The 17,842-nt window shown below is 46.3% G+C and overlaps 1 protein-coding gene across 18 annotated transcripts in view; it reads left to right on the top strand.

Annotated features, from left to right (window-relative positions):
• The window catches only part of LOC135909165 (uncharacterized), a 465,689-nt gene that overhangs the window by 223,418 nt on the left and 224,429 nt on the right, over positions 1-17,842 (top strand). For 2 of the 18 annotated variants that reach the window (XR_010566623.2, XR_010566619.2), the window contains one exon: positions 4,088-5,953. The exons of the other annotated variants lie outside the window; for them this stretch is intronic. The gene's annotated coding sequence lies outside the window, so the exon portion shown is untranslated. Of the gene's footprint in view, positions 1-4,087; positions 5,954-17,842 lie in introns of those variants that run through there. 18 annotated transcript variants of the gene reach the window in all.

Genomic DNA, 17,842 nt, shown 5'->3' with positions numbered 1-17,842 from the left:
TGTACATAGAGTTATTAGTGATCTCAGTGTGCAGAGCGGAGGGCATGAACTACATACAGAAATGTTGCCACGTTGCGCTATCTGGGAAAGCTCTGCAAAGTAAATTGCTCACGGGAGGTTAGTGGACGACTGTGTTAAAACCAGCAATATCTCAGGTGAGTTGACAGCAAATCAGGCCACAATTGATCGAAGGTTCGAGTGGAGTGTATTTCCGGGGGCTGTTGTACCATATCATAACCATCGGCTACCTCCTTTGCCTTTTCGAATGACCCTCGATGCACACAGAAGAGATCACTCTTATTGCCTGATTTGTTTGTTTGTTTGTTTGGTTGCTTGCTTTTATGCTTCTTTGTTCCTAGGCTTGTTTGTTTCCGATGCTCTTGAGTCTATGTAAACGGGGCGTGTTCTGGGAATGTGCCGGCCCAATGTTCTGCTGTTCTTGCAAAAGCAACGGCAGCGTCATCGTGTGAGCGAAGGGGCCTGTTTCTTCCCCTATATGAAATTCACGTACCGCGGTCAACAAAGTCAAACGGCCGACCGATGATGGTGGTGTTAGAGTAATGAAACCGCAGGCAATATCCGGTTGCTTGGGGCGCACTCGAGTTTTCGAGCCTTCGAGATGTGCCAGTCCGCAATATCGCAAGCCACTCAGCAGTTTGATCGAGCTCTTTAGTAGTGCGCCGTGACAGGTTTGGTCGCTCTGCTTTCGCTCGGGTGTTAAGGCACGCTTGTTCTTTGTGCCTTCTTAGTTAATTTGTCTTTACGGCAACTACTACGATCTGTTAGGATCTGTAAATATTTGCTAGCGGCTAAAGTGCGCCGTTGAGTTGGCGTTCAGTTATGTGCTTCTGATGGCTTGAAAGCCATGGTGCCCTAAACTTTGGCTGCGGCAGAGTTATGAGGTTTGCGGTACCTTCATGTTTTAATATCATTGCGCAGTGACGGGATGCGGTCATAGTGATCACGTGGGTGCAATTGTCACGTTCGTGAGTTACTGCATTGGAGGCCGTATGCTTAGCTCTCTTTTGCCCTCCCAGTAATGTAAAACTGAGACTGTAACGTCAGTGTGGGGCGGCCGGGAGTCACTTTCAGAAATCTGAGAGCTGGTAAGCAGTTCTACTGCAGTAGGGCTTCGGACCTCATGACATACGGCCACTCTGAAGTTCCTCTCTAAAGTTACACTCCGAAGTTCCACTCTTGAGGGTAATAAAGCTAACGGCGAGACTCTCGATCAATCACCAGAATAACGAAGAAGTCGAAAATTCGGCTTGCTGGGCTCAATCATTTCGCGTTATCCTACATTGATTACATGTACGGATATACCGAACATGTTTTTGTAGACGGTTCCGTAACACAGACCTCTTCCGCAGCAGCTTACACGGCACCTGGAATAGTGATCAAGCAGTGGTTCAAGATAGGACACAGGATATCGTCAACAGCAGCTGAGTTGACCGGTGTTCGAGAAGCAGTCGGCTGCATATTTCAACAAAGCCTCGAGAAATGGACCGTGTTCTGTGGCTGAAAACAAGCAACAAACAAACAAGCAAAATTAATGGTTTACTGAACCATATATAGTCCTCTGGTTTATGACATCATGGCTCTGTTTGCTGAGGCGTCTCAATCCGGGCCTGCCATCGTGCGGCAGTGGATTCCTAACCATTGTGGAATAGCTGAAGATGAAGAGGCTGACGCGGAGGCAAAAAAGGCACACAGTGTCGGGAAGATTTTAAAACTTAATTTTTCCCGGTATGATCAACGATTTGCTCCCGAACTCCACCGAAACATCTATGGCGCGACAATGGGACAACCCCGAATATTGACAAGAGCGCCTTCATAGATTTGACGCTGTTTTGCACTTACGGCTGTCACTTCTGTTGCGGAAAGGCCAGGAAACACCCATCCATTGATTACGGCTCGGTGTAGCGCACAATCACCGGTACATTCACTAGATTGGACGAGAACGAAATCGTGACTGTAGGGTCTATCAAACTCCCGAGACAATAGCTCACATACTTTGCTTGTGTCCTCAGTATGCTGCCGTGCGAAGGAAACTTCAGTCTAGTGTTGACAGTTTGGCCTCCCGCCCCTTTTCGGAAGAAAAGACGTGAAGACAGTGTTTGCGGAATAAAGTTTTGTGTGGACAAGGTTACTCCTGCGTGTAGTGTGTCTAAAGCGCGCATCCGCCTAATGGACAACATTAATATAGTAGCTCGTTGTACCATATCATAACCATCGGCTACCTCCTTTGCCCTATATCTCTCACTTACCCTTACCCCAGTGACGGGTAGCAGGCAGAGGCGCGCTATCCAGGCCGACTTGCCTCTTTTCTCTTCATTATAATATCCTCCTCCGCTTGCTCCTCCTCCTCGGAGAAATGGTACTGCCACCTGCCCGTCTTGTCACAGGCAGTGGTTTAGCGAAAGCGTTTCTTCCACCTCCGCGATATTATTTATTTATTTATTTATTTATTTATTTATTTATTTATTTATTTATTTATTTATTTATTTATTTATTTATTTATTTATTTATTTATTTATTTATTTATTTATTTATTCATTCATTCATTCATTCATTACAGCCTACGCTGTTATGGGCTCCTCCCCATAACCATTTCGGTTGGCGATGGTGTCCGCCGCCTTCAGCGTCAGTGTCCAGTATCCCTAGCGGCTATCGCCGGGAATGAGAAAAGAAAAAAAGTACCCAGTTCCCATCGTAATCAAATCTAGGCCCGCTGCGCGGGAGTCAGCTGCTCTACCAGCGAGGCACGCCAGCTTTTTCTTTTCCTTTATTCAGGCAAACCCGTGCAAGCGTCCAATAAAGGCACCCAGTCGAGCGCTGTTTCTTGTGTAGCATACACAATACGAATGTAGGCAACATATTCCTGAAAAAAACAAAAAACGACCGAGTGCTTCACGGTGGTCCAGCGTGCCTGTCACACATTGTACTGCGCCAAAAGCTGTGTAGGCCAAAGCCACGAGCATATCGTATGGTGAGTCGCAGGGATCTTTAAAATCTAGAAACGAATTGTGTATGGTGTGACGTCTAAATCATTTTTAAGCTTTTTTTTTTAGAATGTCCCAGAAGAACACGGCGTCCCTACAATCTGCGAAACAGTGATCAATCGTTTCAGCATGCGGATGTAAGCGGCAGGTTGTCCACCACGGGACGAAACAGCAACTGTTTTCAACCAGGTTTTGATAGGAAGGGTTGCCTAATGAATCTTGAACAAAAAATGCTTTCATCCCTGGAGGAATGATTCATCGACGGACACGTTTAAGTACGTCTAGGTAGTGGCATTACAAACAAGGCGCACGATAATGGGGAACAGGAAACTAAGTGTCTATTTCACTTTCTTAAGGCTTGCTTTAGTATGGATTATATATTCGCTGGCTCCCGCAAAGAAATTTACGCTGAGCCACGCTAGTGCTTGCTAAGATACAGCGGAAAAAAATTCCCTATATACACGTTCTAGCGCGTGTGCAGACACTCGATGTGACATGCGCGCCGCGTATCGTGGATACACACGTATTTTGTATTGCACTTGAATATTATTACATCAGGTATAGAACGCCATCTAGCAGATGCACAGGTAGCGGTACAAGCAGTTAGACAAGTATTGAGGAATAAAAAAAAGATTATAGAGATGTATAAATATTGTTGTAATGAAAAACATATACGGCATGCCTGACCAATTCAAGCACGCTAAGTTGATGTTTGTCACTGTCCCCTTTCATATTGAATGTCGTTAAGTAATAATAATAATCATCATTATTAGCCTCGGGCCATGTATCTGACACGCGATGTGACATGCCGCGTAGCTTCGATACGTACGAACTTTGCATTGCAGTTCCGTTATGTTCCACCAGGTGTTTCGACATGCAACTGTTGCATATAGCAGTTGCATGGTACCTGTAGCTGGGCGTGGTTGACCGAAGCAGGCTAGGTGATTATTTCACACCGTCCCGTTTTGAAGGGGATCCCAATAAATCATCATCATTATCATCATCAACAACAACGTACCCACGGGTCAAGGAATGTGATATGTGCGCCAGTTTGTCTGGATGCCTCTGTTTACTGTTCGGTACAGGTTATGGCGCCTCCTCGCAAGGTACGAACCGCTGCCGAAGAAGTGAATCCTAGAGCTACGCACGCGGATGCAACCAGGCAACATCGGGCTCAGCAGACCGCTGTGCAGAAAGCAGGACAAGCCGCAGCAAAAGTTATAGCTCACCGTCGACGCCGGGTGGACAGTTCAGATCGTTCTCCTGAAAACGATGCGAAAAGACTTCGCCGCAAGGACCTCGTAGTGCATGGTGTCGAAAATGGAGCTGTTGTGGCGCCGCTCCTCCAGTTCACACTGTGACTGTGCCGCGTGAGCCGCGCAGGCCTCTGACTTTATTTGTTTATTTGTTGAATGATTACGTTTGATTGCAAAAAAAAAGCCACAGTGGTCTTTAAGTGTCACATGTACCCTTGAGCACAACTTGAATGGTGTGATGTTTCGTACTCTGTAGTGAAAACTTGTGTGCCCGTGCCGGTAAAGTCGCGTTTCAAGCAGTGTACTGCAACCACCAACACCGCCATCACAAACACCAGAAATGAGATATACAAAGGAATATATATCGAGGTATAGTAAAACTTCGTGTTATGATACCCATTCCAAACAGCGCAATGCGCGCTTTTGACCCGCAATGAGAAAACTGGGAGAAGCCGAAATGGGGCTGTCTTTGTGGCGGCGATTGATCGGTCCCGGTGTGCTCTACCAGCATGTTGCCTCTCTAGTTTATAAGGAAACAGTCAACTATCGCCCAACATTTCCGCAACGCGATACCGGAGAACGATTCTGATCAGTTCATGTCCATCTGTGGTTATGCCTTCGCAGCAAAGCAGTGAACCATCACCCAGCACACAAGCCACCATGCCCTACTTCTCAAGGAAGAAGTAGCGAGCCAACTTGGCCCAAGGCAAAGGAGGCACCTCAGCTACTGAATCCTATAAACCTTGTCGGCGCTTACCCTGCTATTACCCCGAACAAACGCAGAAGTGTCGTAGCTTCACATTGCTTTCAGATGAAGCGAAGCGCCGGCATGCTAGCGGGATGTTCAAAAGACGCGAAGAGAATTTCAATTAGGGAAACTACATGCGGAAGCCTTTGTGCAGGGCGAACACACGAGCCTTTCTATGTGGGCATTGTGAGAATGAGTTGAGCTCAGTGGGCGCCTTTCTAGTCGTCTCGCTGTATGCCGCCGACCACAGGAGAATCACTTTGTAGATGAGCGAGTTCAGGGGCTGAATAACGAGAGACCGCATGCTTGGGCGATGCGTCAGCAGACGGTCTCCTCGTCGTATGTTCGCGAAACGGGACGCAGAGGACGACCATAGGCAAATCGAACGGGTCTTGGGAGTCTAACGAGATGGGAACATGTCTGGTAAACTCTCCGTCTTCTCACCCTCACGACAGTAGTCTGGCAAGTTTGTGGACGAATTCACTACAGTTCATTGTAACTAGGAAGTTGCGGCTTGCGAGTCGTTACTTCAAGGATGTGCCAGAGTAAGCTGTTGTTGTCGCTACGCTGAGTAGTCTGAGAAAGTGGCGTGATTAGTCTGAAACACTGCAGAAATGGTTTGTTTTCTGCCTGCTTTGTGGCGTTAAGTGCTTGGTGTAGCTTAAAGAAACAAGCTGCAGGACGAGGCAGCGTCGCGTTGGAGCGAAATCAGGCTTTTGTGAAATGTAATGAATGTTTATTAAAAAAAAGAATGTACAGGGAGAATATTTATAAGACTCTGCCTATTTTTACTTTCCTGTCCCAGTTCGTTTCATCGTTCACACGACGCTGTGGCGCTGTTGCCACTGGCATCAGCCACCGAACACGAAAGATGGTAGTAAATGAATGGAACCGATGCAAAAGTTCTTACAAAATACAATCCCAGTTACCTTGAATGAAAGGCATTCGGAAACCGTGTAAAGATCTTTATTAATGTGTGGTTTATCAGTAAAAGGTTGTTCTGATGAACCTGACAACCTTGTGTAAAGTTGTGCCATTCCGCCGTGTGCCTCAACCGCAAAATCACATTGAACATGAATACACCTTCATGGCGCCCAGCGTCATGTTAAGCGCCATTATACTGAGTACGTGAATTGTCTCGAATAGAAAATATTCGTAAAGAAGCTGATTGACGACATTTTAGTAGCACTAGCATTCCGCGTATACAACGCTTTTACCGTATATCCGCGAACTTGCTCTGCAGAAATACATGTTGGGCAATAAGACTGAGGTGCTGTTTCCTCGTTGGGCACGACATAGCAATGCTACTCATGCGTGAGATAGGAACCTACTGTACAAGAAAATAAAGAATGCCTTCATCACATCGTGTCCCAAGCCGCTATCGTCAAAATAGTTTACCACAGCTATTTGAAATTATTTAATTCTAAAGATTTCTTGTTGAGTTTACATTATGTCCAATAAATTCTTGTTAGCGACGCTATTGGATTTTGCTTTAAGCTTCTTTAAGCAAACGCAAAACAGCTGGCCAGTGAAATGGGAGGGCAAAACGACAGAGTTGATGAGCTGCAGGTAGGAAAAGGCCCTGCTCGTCTGCAGAAGCTGGGTCATCTTTTCAGTTTCTGGTCGTTTACTGCGGTTGTGATTTCGTGGCCCCGTCGCTGTCATTAGGCGCGGGTCATCCAACGTGGCTGCAACGAAGCGCCTCGGCCTTTCATGTTCATCTATTTTCCCTCGCTCGTCTGAAGAAGCATTGCCCACGCGGCAGATGACGTCCCCTGTTGCCGGGTCTCTTTACGCGCAGTTCTTTCCAGACTGCTGTGCCTGTTCGTGTCTTTGCTGTGTTTCCTTCGCATCGTTTCAAAGAAGTAAATCCACGGCTCACGACAGGAAACCACAGTCATCGCCTCGACTTCTTTCTTCATTCGTCCGTCTGCTTGCGTGTACGGGAAGGAAGAAGTGTGTGTGCGTGCGTGTGTGCGTGCGTGTGTCTGTATGTGTGCGCGTGTGCGTGCGTGCGCCCTTATCTCCGATTTCAAACTCCGGCTTTCCTCAAATCCTTCAAAATCGTTAATGACGACGACTACACGCGATCCGCAAGCACGAGCAGGAAAGCCGCTCAGCGGGCTTCTGTAAGCCACGCGTAATGGGATTTTCGGCTCCGTTTTCCACGCATTGCTGGAAGAAGCCCGTGGGACAACTCGTGTTTGTAAATGTATTAGCGGAAAGACATGGATGGGCACATACTTCCATGTGTTTTACTGTTTTCTACTCTGTTCTGCGGGAGTGCAAACGACCTACGAAAGAGGAATAGTGAGTGTGGAAATGATCGAAATTAAAGCGCCATTATTGTCATTTCCACTGGAGTTCGTAATTGAAAACACTGCAGAATGTGCTTGCCTTTATTGTTTTTGTTATTTTTCTTCGCATTGCTTAGTCTGAGAGGTTAATTTGATGTCTGTGCAATATCCACCTTTGACGTGGCTCATTTCCTCCGGCTTGTATTATTTTATAAACGAGAACATCAATGAACCTGGCTGGAGAAAGCTGCCAAAAGGCGCGTCAGGTAACAAATAACAGTGGTGCGTTATCGAACATCATCTTTAACGCAGTCATAACCCTAAAGCAAAAGAAGCGGTCATGTTTTCCCCTTTAATTTCATCACCCTCTCATTTTTGCTGGCAAATAAAAAGGAAATAGAATATCCAATAAACTTGTTACTTCATTCTCTTTAAGGCAACTATTTCTCAACGTAATTTTTTTTGTGTTCGTTACACGGTGTACTCGTTATTTAGTAAACTATATAAATAATTCCATGATGTTCAATTTTGAGGCAGGAGCCAGAAATGTCAGGAAATTGAAGGAAATATGAGTGAAAGGTGCAATTGCTCAAAAACCGAATCTTGAAACTGTTCGTTAGCTATCCAGCGAGACACATTCAATAATGCTACCACAGTCCAAAGTCATTCGCGGAAACACCCACTCCCACGTGACAACAGCACGCTGCCACACTTTTACTATTGCTCAAGCTTAAAATGTGAGACAGAAACAGGACTGGCAACATGTTAAACACGCTGCCTAATTTCGAGACCTTGGCGTGGGGCTATAAAACGTATCAATGTACCGTTTGAACGTATGAGCGCTTGCTCTGTGTAGCGTCGGCAAGTCAGTTAACTGGGCGTGCCACATGCCCGCAACTTTATTTCACGTGCTAGGCGTCATTAGAGACGTACGCTATGCATGCTCAGGCCCGCTTACTTAGGTTGCTCTGTAATTGCCCCAATAAAGGTAGTGTAGTCCCTAATATTTTATTCCGTTCTTTTGCGTTATTGTTTCCTTGAGTGAGAACATTCCTTGTTTCTTTTAATTAATTGTTCATTTATTATTGATAATAGTGCAAAAAAAGTATTTGTGTTAAAACAATGGCAAGTTAAACCACACAACGGAATGACAGACCCTCCTGCCACTTTCTTGATGTTTGTTTCGGTATACAATAAGCAGCGGCGTGTTCTTTGTGGGCACTGTCCCGCAACGAAGGAAACTACCATAAGAACATAAAACTGTGGCATGAATGTGTCTTGGACAGCACTGTAACAGCATGTCGTGGCACTTGGTGTCCCGAATGGTCAAAGAAGATTTGTTAACGCCCTCCTTACGTGCCTTCAGGCCGTAAATGCTTCAGCAACCAAGAGGCGTCCCGGTAGAGAAAGGTCTACTCTAGGATGTTTTCTTGATTATTTGTGCAGCGCGGGAATGCAAGAGAAACTTATTTACTATTGAGTTACTATTTTGTTTTGTTTTTATTGCGATGAAGGCTTGCCCTTAAGGCATAATTCTTGGAGCGTATATGTGTATTATATGTGTGCTGTGAGGCCTGTGTTGTGTATGAATTGAAGCAGTGTTTTGTGAAATTTGTTGTCATGTATCCAGCGGTCATAGCTGGTTGTCACACTGTAGCGGAGGCCGGCTTGCAGTAGGAGACGCGAGCGTTCCGATTGTAAACCCGCACATGTCCATATTAGGTGGTATGCATCTGATTCCACCACAGGAACGGAGCAGTATGGACATGTAGCACCCAGTGGTAAATGCGACCAGTTCCACCTTGATACATGCCGGTGTAAGGGCCACCCCGGCCCGAAGCCTCCTAAGCACAACTTCCTCCGCCCTTGTAAGGTGAAGGGGGAGGGAGCAGACACACGGTGGGATAAGAGCGCGTATGTCCTGCCGGAGAACATTTTTACGGGCTCGCAGCGAGTTACGGGGTTGGGGTGGGAGGGGAATAGGTGGAGGATCAGGATTAGGAGGGCAGTGTGCCTGCTGATCAGCAGCAATGTTGTGAGGGTTCGCTGAATGGCCTTGAATCCAGTGTACCTTGACGCAAGTAGCTGTCTTACTATTCATAGTGTGTATTCTCTCGCAGATTTCCATCGCCTTATCAACCTTCCTGAGTTCCTGAATAGCCGCTAAAGAATCCGTGAGGATATCTAGTTTCTTGATGGTAGGCAGCTTAGATGTCGCATCTTGCACAGCGTCGTGGATGGCTTGAAGTTCCATTACTAGAGCGCTGGCTTCCGTAGATAAATAGCGCTGGTGGCCGCTGATGAAATTATGCGTAGTACTCAGGAATGATGTCCTTCCGCCGTCTGGAAGAATGGCAGCATCCGTATAGACTTTGCAGGTGTTAACCCATGATGCATCGACGATGTTGTGTTCGTCAGTAGTACCTGTTGTATCGCTGCGTCGTAACTTCGTTGGCTTATTAGTTGTGATGCTGGTGAATTCCCAGGGAGGCATTGGGTAGGGCTGATTGTCAATCCGAGAGCCGCGGTGAAAATGAGCATGCAACGCAGCGACAGCCGGAATAAGTTGCTTTTTTATTTCACGTGCTTTTTCACGTTGCCAAATTAGCTCTACAATTGTTTTGAGCTGGGCATGTTCCTGTAAGGTTGGTATCGGAGTGATGTGGGGCAGTGCTGTGATTGTGCGCATAGCATCGCGATTAATCGTCTCCAACTATACTATACAAGACAGTGCAGAGAACGAGAAAGACCATTAGATGTGTGTGCCCTCAAATGAACTCCGTTTGCCGACAATGACAAATATTACGATCGTTGCGCCATTTATACAAGTATTTGATGGTTGTAGCTCCACTAAAGTGGCTGGGGCACACTACCCACCATGGCCGAGCTCGTGTGCTTGTGCCCATATTTTCGGTTGCCTTGGGGCAAAAGCGAGCAAGGGAACCGCCGGCGGCTACCTCTCTATTCCAAGAAGAGGGCCCGCGGTGACGCGTCTCTCTTTTTACGGCGTGGCCGGCAAGCCTATGCTTAGGGTACGAGGTACTCGCGAGAGGGCGGGGAACTGGACAACAACGAGGCCACTTTGTTTTCGGCCGGTAGCAGGAGACCCACCCCATATGCTGCCTCCCCCAGCTCATCTCGCATCGACGCCGTTGCCGCTGCTGCAGCGAAGCATGCTGGAAGGCGGAACATCCGTTAGTCAGGCCCCATGCTGGGAAATGTCGTTGGCATCGTGCGCTTCTTATGGTTGTGTTTCCAAAGGCCACGGTTTCCTACAGTTGCTCCTCATTTTTGAGCGTAATATTATGTACCGCGATAAGACACCGACATTTCGTGATTATTGTTCGATTCCAAATGAGTATTCAGTTTGATAGAACTTAAACATTTCTTCTACTTTTGATTAAATAAATACTGAAGTGACGCTTCGTGTTACGACGACACTCTGAAGGTTATTCGGCAGGCCTTCGCTCGGAAAAGTAGGCAGTGCGCACCTTTGAGTCCTGATGAGGTGTTCCCTTTAAAAATGGACTACCCCCTTTCCAGAGGAAATTATCATTGACCAACGTGTACATCCTTTGGCCAATGTTGACAGCGATGAAACACGATGCGTAATGTGTAGACCAAAGGCAAAACCTCACCAACAGCTCCGATGATTCAAGTACTGGTTTACTAGCCGCTACGCTGATGACTCTACCGCTCAGTTCGAAATTGAGGATGGCCATATTTTTTTCAGTGTCTCATAGCGCTCTAATCTGACGTATCGGAACGAGTGCTGGAAGGGTGCACCGTAAGACCACTATTTTTCAGTAAATACACTCTATGGCAGTCTTTTGTGCAGTTTCTCGAAGCTGGGATGTAATTTAGGCCGAGATGTGCGTTCTGAGCAATGAACACTATACGCTTCCTGTGTTGCATACTCCAGGAATCTTGACTTCCTGTCAACAAAGCGGCGCTTGTGACTAGATGGCTTTTTGCAGGCAGCTGCTTCACTCAAGACGACTCTCTAACCGTTATATCTTGCGAAATCAGCGGCTGGGAATTTCTTAGCAATTTAGGTGAGGCGAAAAAGGGAGAGGAAAGCGGAAGATAAAGAATGCAGCGGCTCACCGTTTTGGGCTATTCGGGGTCCTCCATCGCCGAGATCTCCAGTCATACTGGAAAAGGAAGGTGCGTAATGACCGACATCCGGCCTCTGTCTCGCCTCCTAACGTTAGCGCAGGACGCTGTCGCGTGCCGGACGCATACCAGGCACCCTTGGCGTTTTGGCTTAGTGTACATTAAAAACGTGCAGCATCGCTAAAGGAGCGTCGACAACTAACCAGGTCTGGTAGCGCTGAATATAGGTTGCACAACCCTTCCCATATTGTTTCCGCCAGCTGGCTGCGAAATGCCCTGCACTTAGCACAGTATGTTATGGAGTGCGCTGCAAAGTTGACTGCATTCCTGGCACCCGGCTGCACATTGGGCATTTCCTCTGTAAGTGCCTTCGAAACTAGGCGATATAAATGTTGTGCCCACTATGGCCTCCTGAACCACTCAACACACTGCCCTTTTTTAGTGAATAGTTCACTGTCCTTAACGGAGAAGACGGCAAGAAGATGCCCGTAAACACATTCTTGCCTTTATACGGAGGAATTGCACGTCAAAATACGGAAAATATGTTATTAGAAAATTACGCCAAAACTTCCGTTAAGATGCGGAAACGCTCCTTATTATAAGTGTTACGAACATCAATTTAAACCCGTAATAGTAAGGAGGATGGGCTGTTCTGCACGAAACAGACAGAATTCCGTATTTTTATTATGTGAACATCCGCATTTTCTGCGAGGAAAACTACACGCTCTTTGAATCAGCGCTTGCACTCAGAGTTTCATCTAACAATATATTTATTTTGTACATGCAAACTGTGCTCATTAAGAAGAGACGTACAAAGTGTGAGAGCAAGCCTTCTACCAAAAGCAGCAGAAACCGATCCTATATTTAAATGTATGTTTTCTCACCCTTTGTTCCGGTCAGGCTTGGACGCACTTACGGGCGTTGTGACGGTGATCATAAGCACAAATATATGCGTGCGTTTGCAATATTTTGACATTATTTGGTGTCATAGCGTTGAAGCTTTTAATGCAGCATATATGGTTAAGTGAATGAAGAGCGGTGGGCATACGTGCCCATGTATACAAATTTGCACTGCTCAGGTACTGGTGCACTAGGAATGACATTAGTGCGCTACGCAAAAATTTGTGGGCACTATAAATCGGTACAGAAACGCAGGGAGGGGCATAATCAATGTAATTGCGTTTAATTTTGGCAACAAAAAGTCTCGACGATTGTATTGGCGACTTATAGATTCAAGCAGTACGGCGAGATGAAATTTTAGAGTGCGACAAAGCCAAGAGTGAATGGGCTTTACTGAACTGCAGAGTAGTTGGTTTCAAGTCCCAAGTAATAGTTCAAAATATCTCATCTGTGTCCATAGCTGTTCCTTCATTGACAGACCACGATCACGCATAATCTCCGCTGTCCATGTATTGTCAATGCTTATGGTAGGATGTAAACGCAAGCAAGATGTAAGTAAGCAAGTAAGATGTAAACGCAAGCGCAGATACGTGTTTGTATTTCGCGATATACAGGCTTGCGCGGCCAATGTCTCGCGCGGCTCGTTTCAGACGGAGGGATGTTTGGCGCGACTGGCTCACTAATAGAGAGATCACAACAGGCAGCGCGCGGTACACGAGTGGGCGTCAATCACATCATCCGCCGCAGACAGACCTTCACTCATGCAGCGCTTTGTTCCCGTACAGACGACGCGCGTTACTCTGGAGGCATCTCATAGCCATCGTCACCGCAAAACCAGCCTTGCGCGGCACTGCACTTTCCTTCCCACGTTTTCGCCGTACCCTTCTCGTACGCTTTGCGCCTCATGGTTCCGCTACGCCCATTTCCTCCGCTTTCCTCCTTACTCTGTGTTCATTCTGGACGTATTTCGTCTCCCGCTGCGCTCCGCGTGCGCTTGCATTTTTTCGCTGTGTTGGTTTGCTAGGTTACAAGGGACAAGGCCGACGCTCGCTGCAGAAACTGCCACCTAAGAGCTGCGCAGTAAAAGTTAGGAAGAGTAGAGAAGTTTAGAGCACCCGCAGGCACATCCGAACGTTGGTCGGGCAGTGGGTCTAAGTGCTCACTAAATTCGGATGATCTTACCAAACGCGCAAGGATTTTTCTGGCTTCCTCTTTCAGAACAGCACCAGACCATGGCGCCAAAAATTTGTGCTCAGTGCGAAGGACAAGCCACTCAAGAAGATCACATAGCGAGTCCATTGACCAATAAAAAGATACTTCTCAGAAAAAATCTGCAATGAAATGTGTATGTGAGGCCAGATATGTACATCTGTGTAAGGGTGTAAGGGGTGGGAGGCAACAAACCAGGTATATCCGTATACACACGGGGAGTCCCACGTAACTTTAGCAAAACCCTAAATATATACATATGCTCCATAGGTGGTCAGAATTAAGCTAATTTTTTGCCATCGCTTGGAGATACTGAGATTATTTCTTGCATTCCGCCTAATTAAATTATCAATATTAAATCATTATTGAACTTAATTCTCAAATATTATAATTTGGTGAAAAGTGTCAATAAGAAAATTGTAGTGCAAGAAAAAAAAACTCCCAATACAGCTTTCTGTTGATGAATACGTGCTACATAAAAGTGTTTCTACGAGCGTTAAAGAAGCTCGCGAATATACGCGAAGTGCTTCGAGCGGCCACTCGCGCGGTAATTTTGCGTGTATTCGTGCGCTTCTTTCACGAACCGAAAAACATGTTTATATAGCATTCATTGAGTGACCGAAAGCTCTATCGGGAGTTTTGCATGTTGCTCTACACGTACGTGGAATTTCTGTCCGCTCAAACCATCTATACGTCTTTTTGCATAAACGTACTGCCTCTCTTTCATCCTAGACTATCGCCCTCTACCTCGATATCTTGCTTTTCTTTTTCCTTTTTGGCAGCGTGATGAGATTACCAGCGCATTTCTTTGCTCCCCAGTTGAAAATGACAACAGAGGTTGTGTTCAGTACTAGAGAAATTTCTGTTGTACAACAGGATTTTTCTGTAGTAACTACAGATTCCTGATAGAGCGACAGACATTTCTGATGTACAACAGACATTTGTTGTTGCTACTACAGAAGTACAGTCTGTCGTATGTCTGTTGTTACAACAGAAAGCTGAAGCTCTACAACAGATTTTTGTAGTACTACAGAAAAATTTGTCATCACTACAGGCACCCTGTTGTCCCAACAGAAATGTTCCTGAAGTAACCCGAAAAACGTTTGTAGTGCTACAGAGAGCTGTTGAAATACTAAAGAAACCTATTGTGGCAACAGGCCCCCAATTGTCACAACAGAAGTGTTCCTGAAGTAATGCGACCAGCTTCTGTTGTACTACAGAAAAATGTTGTTGTACGACAGAAACCTATCATTGCAACAGGCCCCCAGTTGTCATAACAGAAGTGTTCCTGAAGTAATGGACAAACTTCTGTTGTACTACAGAGAACTGTTCCACAACGGAAACCTATCGCCGCAACATGTACCCAATGATGACAACAGAAGTGCACTGAAATTGTGTGATGCGACAAGCTTCTGTAGTGCCTGGTTGAAAAAGACAAAAGGAGTTCCTGTCGCAACTACAGAAATTCTGTTGTACGACAGAAGTTGTTGACATTTCTTAATTGGGAGACATTTCTGACGTTACGACAGAAATTCTGATTTCGCAACAGAAGCATTCTGTCGCGACAACAAGAGTTCTGAAGTCGGAACAACAGCTTTATATCCTGACAGCGACTCTGACGTTACGACACCAATTATGACGTCGCAGCAGAAACATTCGGTCGGGACGGCCAAGAGTTCCGAAGTCGCAACAGAAGCGCTTTCCGTCGCGGTCCTTTAAAATTGTATGTTTTCGCATCGGTGGGCATCGCGCTTCTCTGAAGCCGGCAATGCTGATGGCACCGACACCGGTATTAAAGTCGACGTGGTGAATAGTTATAATTGTGCCGTGACGACGCGGCACCAGCAACGCCCTACCGGCCTCCTCAAAATCGGCCGCTGATCAAAATCATACCATCTGCGGGAATGGCTGCGTATCCGTTTTTTTTTTTTTGGTAAGATGTGGCACACAGGCCTGTGGACTTACATGTGCTCTTACAGTGACACATTAGTTAATTTCCCAGGAATATTTCACAAGCTTATGCGAAGCGGAAAAGAAGATTTGGGTTGTTCCACAAAGTTGCGTGAAAAGCTGTCTCGCTCGGGTCTCATTAATCTGGTACAGCGCTGCCGTGAGAAGCCAGTATGCTGTCAGAAAGAACTCTCATCCACGAATGTTTATGTAGCTATTTTGCATTCAACACACGAATTATATGCGCGCTCAAAAGTGTAAAGAACGAGAGACAGCTGTCGAAACTAGCAGTAATAACCCTAAAAGTCAACGTTGTCTATGTCTGAATTTCTTATTTATTATGGATATCGTACATCAAAATCGATGTTCTAGCACTGCACGATGTACCTGTCGATGGTACGAACACTCTTGCTCTTCTAGAGATACGGCACTTGACGCGGTGGAGTGATAGCGGATCTTGGCTCTCAAAATGCAAATGTAAACATCAGCGCATCAGCACGTCGTACTATTCACATGGCCAAAACGTACACTCAAAAAGCATCTCAGGGGTGGTGCAGTGGTTGTAAGCATGGCACGCGACAAAACCAGTGCGACGCCCTACCGAGATGCGAGTACAGCCTGTTTAAGTGACATAATTGATCGCTGTCATCTAGAGGATGTTGGTGATTGTCTCGGATGTGGTTCTGGCGTTCGATTTACCCATTACCAAGGAACGAGTCACGCGCGTCTGGATCGGGCGTACGTATCTGTTGAACTGATACCGTACTGCGGCGAATACAGCGTACAACCAGTGCCGTTCAGTGACCATTGTCTTGTTGTCTTCCATGTAGGTAAAAGAAAAGGAACGAAAAGCAAATTTGTGTGGGAAAACTGGAAACTTAATGAGAAGCTTCTAAACGATGATATCTTCGTGGATCGCGTTACGTCGGCGATACACGAACTGCCAATGGCGGACAACGAACTTCTGGGAGCGAAGTGGGAAAGATTTAAGCTGGCAATGAAAATGATGGCAATTGAACGATCGTGCGCTATAAAGCAAAAGCAAAGGCTGCAGGAAAACACGCTGAGAGATGACCTAAAGTTTTTGATAATGCAAGAAGGAAAGCAGCCAGGCACTTGCACCGAAGAAATGCGCACCGTCAAGCAGAAACTAGAGGCAATAGATACGGAGCGATATCGAGGAGCGATCGTGAGGGCGAGGGCACAGCGGCTGATAGCGGGCGAAATGCCCACAAAACGTGCTCTCGGCTTGGAAAAAAGGCGCGCCCGCAAGAATGACATACCAAAAATAGAGTGGAACGGTGTAATCTACGTAGACAAAGGAAATATAGAAAGGGCCTTTTATGAATACTACAGCGGGCTCTTTGGTTACACCAAAGTAAGAACCGAAGACTTCAAGACCCGTTTCCTCTCTTTAATGCCGCGGCTTAGTGATGATACGAAAGAGCGGCTAGAACTGCCCATTTCAACAGAAGAAGTGCGGAAAGCCATAGAAGACCTCAACCCGGGAAAGTCCCCAGGACCAGACGGGCTAGTAGCACCGCTTTATAAGGCATTCAAAGATGATTTAGCACCGGTTTTGGCTACACTGTTTAATGAGGCTTATGACAAGGATATGCTTCCTCCTTCATTTTTAACATCCCATACAATTTTAATACCAAAAAGCGAAGATGAAGCTAGACTGCGACAGGTTACCGCTTACCGACCCATATCCCTGACTAATGTAGACTACAAGATCTTCATGAAAATTCTGGCTAAAAGACTCCAAGCCGTGATGCAAGAATTAGTGGGACCACATCAGACCTGTGGTATCAAAGGTCGCACCATATATACCAACATACACACAGCCCGGTCCGTGCTCGAGTGTTGCGATGCTTTGCATGAAAGCATCGCAATGCTCCAGCTCGATTTAGAGAAAGCCTTCGACAGGGTGCCGCATGACCTCTTGTTCTCTGTTTTAGAGCACGTTAATGTTGGATCAGTCATCTGCCAAGGCGTAACCATGGCGTACAGAGGATGCACGACGCGGTTGTTAGTAAATAAGGGGGTGGGAGCGCGCATCCAAGTGCACGACACAGTATTTGGTGCGTCAGGGTTGCCCCCTGTCACCATTGCTTTTTTGTTTGTATATTGAACCTTTTTGTTTGAGCGTTATTGAAAGCAACAGCGTTCATGGTTTTCGTTTGCATGCGGCGGAGGTCCGCATTCTCGCGTATGCTGATGACATTGCCGTATTCTGTGCTGACTACGAAAGCGTTCGTGTTGTGGTTCAAATTGTGAAAGACTTTTGTTCTGTGAGCGGGAGTGCTGTGAACTGGGCTAAGTGTTTGGGGTTCTGGCACGGCGACTGGCCCTTAACCCCAA

The sequence above is a fragment of the Dermacentor albipictus genome, chromosome 4 (genome assembly GCF_038994185.2).
Source record: "Dermacentor albipictus isolate Rhodes 1998 colony chromosome 4, USDA_Dalb.pri_finalv2, whole genome shotgun sequence".
Lineage (NCBI taxonomy): Eukaryota > Metazoa > Arthropoda > Arachnida > Ixodida > Ixodidae > Dermacentor > Dermacentor albipictus.
The sequence above is the reverse complement of the archived record's forward strand: the minus strand, read 5'-3'. Positions and strand labels throughout refer to the sequence as shown.